The following is a 5,561-nucleotide window of genomic DNA, read 5'->3' as shown; positions in this document are numbered from 1 at the left end:
TCACCTTATTTTTCTTCATTAAACTTTAAAGCGGAGCAAGTGGAATGCAGCATTTAAATTCTGAGGACACGAGGGACTTGAGATGGGCTATCTGCATCATGTCATTCATTAGATTCTAATAAGACATTCTTACCCTGAGGATGTGGAGAATAGGAACACTTGTACACTGTTGGTGGGAATGTAAATTGGAGCAGCCACTGTGGAAAACAGTGTGGAGTTTCCTCAAAAAACTAAAAATAGAACTACCATATGATCCAGCAATTCCACTCCTGAATATATAACCAAAGAAAACAAAAACACTAATTCTAAAAGATACATGCATCTCAATGTTCATAATAGCGTTATTCACAGTAGCCAAGATAAAGAAGCAACCTAAGTGTCCATCAACAGGTAAACAGGTAAAGAAGATGTGTGTGTATACACACACACACACACACACACACACACGTAATAACACTACGCAGCCATAAAAAAAGAATAAAATTTTGCCATTTGCAACAGCATGGATGGAATTGGAGGGTATTATGCTTAGTGAAATAAATCAGACAGAGAAAGACAAATACTGTATGATACCACTTATATGTGGAATCTAAAAAATAAGCTTGTGAATATAACAAAAAAGAAACAGACTTATAGACTTATAGAGAACAAACTAATGGTTACCAGTTGGGGAAAAAGGGAGGGAAAAGGGACAGGATAGAGTAGAGGATTAACAGGCAACTGTATAAAATGAGTAAGTTACAAGGATATATTGTACAGCACAGGGAATATAGCCAATATTTTACAACTATAAATGAAGTATAACCTTTAAAAAACGTGAATCACTATATTGCATACCTGAAACTTACATAATATTGTAAATCAACTATACTTCAAAAAAAAATCTTCTCACTCTGTATTGGGACCGGCAAAACAGTTTTACACCTTAAGGAACACATTCCAATGAACTAGTTTCCTATAGAGCTCAGAATTCTGGAAGTTCACCTTCCTTGATGTCGCTGGATTCTTCAATTTTTAAGCAAAGATGAAAGGATCAGTGCTTTATGTTTGTTTCTTTTATATTTGATATCCTCCCATCTTTTTTCAGGTGTCATTGATACCTGATTGAATAAATAAATCTAAAATAAGTTCAGGATTTCCCCTCAAATGTACACAATGTACTGTTGAGTATTGCTTAGAACAGTAATACTCTGAAGTACATATGAAAAATAATTTGATGATGAAAAGTAATGTAATGAAAATGTATGATGACCAGGATTTCTTTCCTCTCTGTTTTTGTGATTCCTAGCCTAGTGTTTTTCACTAAAACCATTCCTTGTCAAAAGCCACCTCTAAAAGCTATGGTTATGAATGAAGCCAACTCTAACAAAATAGGGTCAAAACACTTGGGATAACAGGTTAAATGAAAAAAAAAAAAAGAATTTGAAATGTTACATTTAAAAAAAAAAGTCTAAAAAGAAAGATAGCAAAAGAATAGCCTAGAATAATTTGTTATATTTGGGTTCTTACTGTAATTTGGGAAATTACTTTTCTAACAACAACAATAACAAAAAGACCAACCATAATCCTTATTTTTCTAGTGGGTCTGATTTATCCTGGATAACTTTGTACTTGCAGATGTAGAGCTCAAACTTCTAAAAAATACATATTTTAGACACTGAATAGCCCATCAGAAACTGTAATGATGCCTGATAAAATCTCAGCCCTAAAAAGAAAAAAAATACTAGAACGGTACAGTACGTGCTGGGATAAACATTTTGAAGACAAGTGAATAATGAATAATGAGGCTACTGACTCAGTGACGAGCACACCTGAGTTTTGATAAGCATGACCCAGTCGCACGTGGTGAAACCCTCAATCCACAGAGAGCGTCTCATCTTTGCTGGACTTACCGGAAAGAACACTTAGGCCCTGTAAAGCAATGTGCAATAATTCAGGGGAAAGCTGCAGAGCCCGTCAGACCTGCTTGCATTCCTTTCCCCTCAGTGATTCCTTAGTTCAAGAGGGTTCATCCTTTGGGAACATTTTAACACCCTTTTGAAAACAATGCCAAAATCCAAGGCTTTGACAGCTTGATAAAACCTTATTTCATCCTGAGACAGAGAAAAACCTGACTCTGGGCAGGGCGAAATTATCAAAGGGAGAACCACGCAGCAGCAGTAAGTTAACTGGCAGATCTTGGGGAGATGAGAGTGCCTTTGAACTTGCTGGGAAGTTTAACAGCAAGAGTGCAGATTCCTGGGAGAGAATCTGTTACTGAAAGATGAAGACCTGGTAAGTAGCTTTCCAGCTGGACAAAAATACAGGAGACAGAATCCCTCGGCTCCAGAATCCATGTTCAATTCTCACACTAGCGGAAAGGAGTAAATGCAGAGAAATTTATGGGGTGGTGTTGAAAATAGATGGCAAAATGGTTGGGCAGTTTCATTTTCCTTCAGTATTGTGGGCTAGAATTTAAAATGTCAGTTTGAACAGGGAATTAAGTGGGCTTGGTGGAATGATGAGTCAGGAGCCGTCAGGGAATCTGGTGATTTACCGATGCCAAGGCTAGTTCTCCTCCTGGGGACTCTCTTTGAAGTGGGATGTTGGGAGCACAGGGGGCGAAAGGGGGAATGGGAATTAGGGTGAGAACTGGCTTTGCTGTTGTATCGTTTCCCCCAAACATTTATTGCTTTTCTCTTCCTCGTTCATTCAGCAAATCCTTCATGACCTCTCTGTGCCTGGCATTTTATGGGCTATTTGGGATTTGGAGATGAATACAGAATTCTTGCTCTTAAGGAGTCTTGAGGTAATTTCAAGTACTGACCAACTTCTCATTCTCATTCTCATTCTCACTGGGAAGAGCAGCTTTGAAGGAGAAACTCACTGCCCCATGTTTCCATGACCTTATGTCTTTAATATCAAGTCACTTCTCATTTCACAGGATTGTACTGTTTTTAAACACAGGCAATTCATGAAATGTATAAAAGTAGGTTTCATTTTTATGTTTTCATAAGGCTTTTTCATCTAAATAAATTAATTCATTAGAAAAGAAAATCCCAAGTCAAATGGTTGTTTTTTTAATGATATGGTCTCTATGCTGATTTCATGAGCCTCCTTTGCTGTGTGCTGGAATCCATGGGTAGTATTAAAGATTTGACCTGCTGAGGGCAATGAATTAGTTTTTACCGATTAGAGATCTAGCCAGTCTGAAAACAACCACCACAGGGTTTTTGTTTGTTTGTTTGTTTTGGTCTATAAAAATATTAACTGACAGCCATATAACCAAAAATTTTTTTTGAAAAATAACCTCTTTTTTGTCCTACCCAATCTTCTCTAAAGGGAGGAGGGAAACTTCTGTAACTTCCCAAGAAGTGAAAACCAATTAACTAACATTTAAAAAAAAGTCATATTACACTCATCAGTAATACAGTAAGTTTTTAGAAAAGCCATTTCTGATCAGTCAGAATATGAAACAGGATTCAAATACCTACTTTCCTGATAGGCTTAAACCACTTTGACTAACAATCTCAATATTTCTTGTATCGAACGTTTCTCAAGGATGCCATGGGGTGGGGACAAAGAGCCCCTAGTGATCCCTGCCTCCGGATACTTATGCCCTGTGTAGTTACCGCCCCACCCCGCAACACACTCACACACTGTGTCAGGATTGGTCTGTGTGGCAAAAGAATCTGGCAGAAGTGATGATATGTCCTTTCCTGGGCTAGATCTTTGAAAGACATTCTGGCTCGTGCCACTCAGTCTCTTTCTCTCTCTCTCTCTGACCATTCCCTCTGAGGGGCACCGGCTGTTGTGTTGTGAAGACACGTAGGCAGCCCTGTGACTCATCATGTGGCAAGGTACTGAGGCCTCCTGCCTACAGTCATGTGATTGGGCCAGCTTGCAAGCAGATCCTCCAGCCCTGCATAAACCACCTGATGGCTGCAGGCCCTGCCGACAGCTTGACTGCAACCTCATGACAGACCCTGAGCCAGAACCACTCAGCTAAGTCACACCCAGATTCCTAACCCATAGAAACTGTGTGGAATTATAAATGTTTGTTGGGTTAAGCTGCTAAGTTTTGGGGTAACTTGTTATGCAGCAATAGATGACTAATACAAGGGCCCTTTCAAACCTGAGATGCATTGATTCTCTGATTCTCATATCACACTGGTAATATCTGCCATGTGAAATATTCTTACTGGGCATCTCGGGAAGTTTTAAATCTCCTTAGCTTCCTGCACATTGCATGCATTAATATACATATCCTTGTATATGCATATATGCACAAAGTTAATGCATTTTTTCCTAAACTCTTTGAAGTTTGTTTTCTATTATAAAGATAATACATGCTTATTAAAGAAAATGTGGAGGGGAAGTTCAAAGAAATTACCCACAGTATTAACACTCAAAGAAAACTATTGTTAACATCTGAGTGTACTTTCCTCTGTTTTTCTTTCGGAGTGTTTAAAAAAGTAGTTGTGACCATGTGTTATATGCCATGTTTTCAGGAAGCCAAATTCACTTTCCTTAGTCAAATCCAGTAATATGCCTTGTTCATTCTTGTTATTCAGCTCCCTGCTCAGAGTGACAAGTTCTCAGGGAAATCAGATATGTGACTGTGACCTGAGTGTGCAGAAGACTTATGAAAGTGTTGTGTGGTTGGAGCCGGGCCCTGGGGTGCCAGACACATGGAAGATGATTTATATCAACTAGCAGTCACCTCTGTGCATATTCTTTTTATTTTCAGTACTAACGTGTATGTAGAGGGCCACTCCCAGCCCCCAACAACTCATATTTATATTCACCAACTTTCCAAGGGAATCTCCACCCCTTTATTCTCTCTTCCTCTTCTAAGAGGAATGCTGAGAGACATGGATTTACCAGGAGGCTCATGAAGCTTGAGCAGCAGAGCCCTTTACAAGGCCCTGAGAAGGATGCTGGCAATCTCGTGGTCATATGTTTTTACAAAACTTGAAAAAGTAAGAAACTTTAATCACAATTGGCTAAGACTGTGATCTCTGTCCCCTCTGCCCCTGCCCTGAAATATACATACATACTTTCCTTCCATAAGGGTAGCGTTGACTGATGGTGAACATTTTATTTTTCATAAATTTTATATTCTTTTTCTTGCTGGCCTGAAAAATTGAACAAATTTCAGAACCTAAAATGTTGGCTATACCTCTTGGTTTCCAAATTGCAAAATATGTACATTTAAACAGTTTTTAAAAGTTACCTTGTACTTAACTTATATTGTACATCAACTGTACTTTAAACTGTACAATTAAAAAATTGCTTTGTATTGTGAACGTAACTTATTTTTTATTCATTAGTCTTATCTGTTGAGTCACTGGGAAACTCAGGACTGTGAAAGTTATGAAGTTAGAGGGTGTCCAGTGAGCTCAACCTGTTACAAATGGTTGTATGTTGTTCCCGGTGGTTTCATCAGAATCCCTAGGTTCCCAAGAGGCCCTCCTCCTCTCTCTGCTCAGAAATAGTATTCCTTCACTTATGGACCCTTTTTGAAGAAAACGTCTGCTTTTCCAGTTGTCCACTTGACCTCTCAATTAAAAAAGAGCCAA

At 38.6% G+C, this 5,561-nt stretch overlaps 1 long non-coding RNA gene across 1 annotated transcript; it reads left to right on the top strand.

Moving 5' to 3' along the window:
* Positions 1-1,963: 1,963 nt before the first annotated feature.
* On the top strand, positions 1,964-5,248 carry LOC140695630 (uncharacterized). Its single transcript, XR_012071333.1, has 3 exons — positions 1,964-2,274; positions 2,696-2,788; positions 3,779-5,248. It is a non-coding gene; the product is annotated as an uncharacterized lncRNA (long non-coding RNA).
* The last annotated feature ends 313 nt before the right edge of the window (positions 5,249-5,561 follow it).

Source organism: Vicugna pacos, chromosome 1, assembly GCF_048564905.1.
Source record: "Vicugna pacos chromosome 1, VicPac4, whole genome shotgun sequence".
Taxonomy (NCBI): domain Eukaryota; kingdom Metazoa; phylum Chordata; class Mammalia; order Artiodactyla; family Camelidae; genus Vicugna; species Vicugna pacos.
This window is presented reverse-complemented; position numbering and strand designations above follow the sequence as displayed.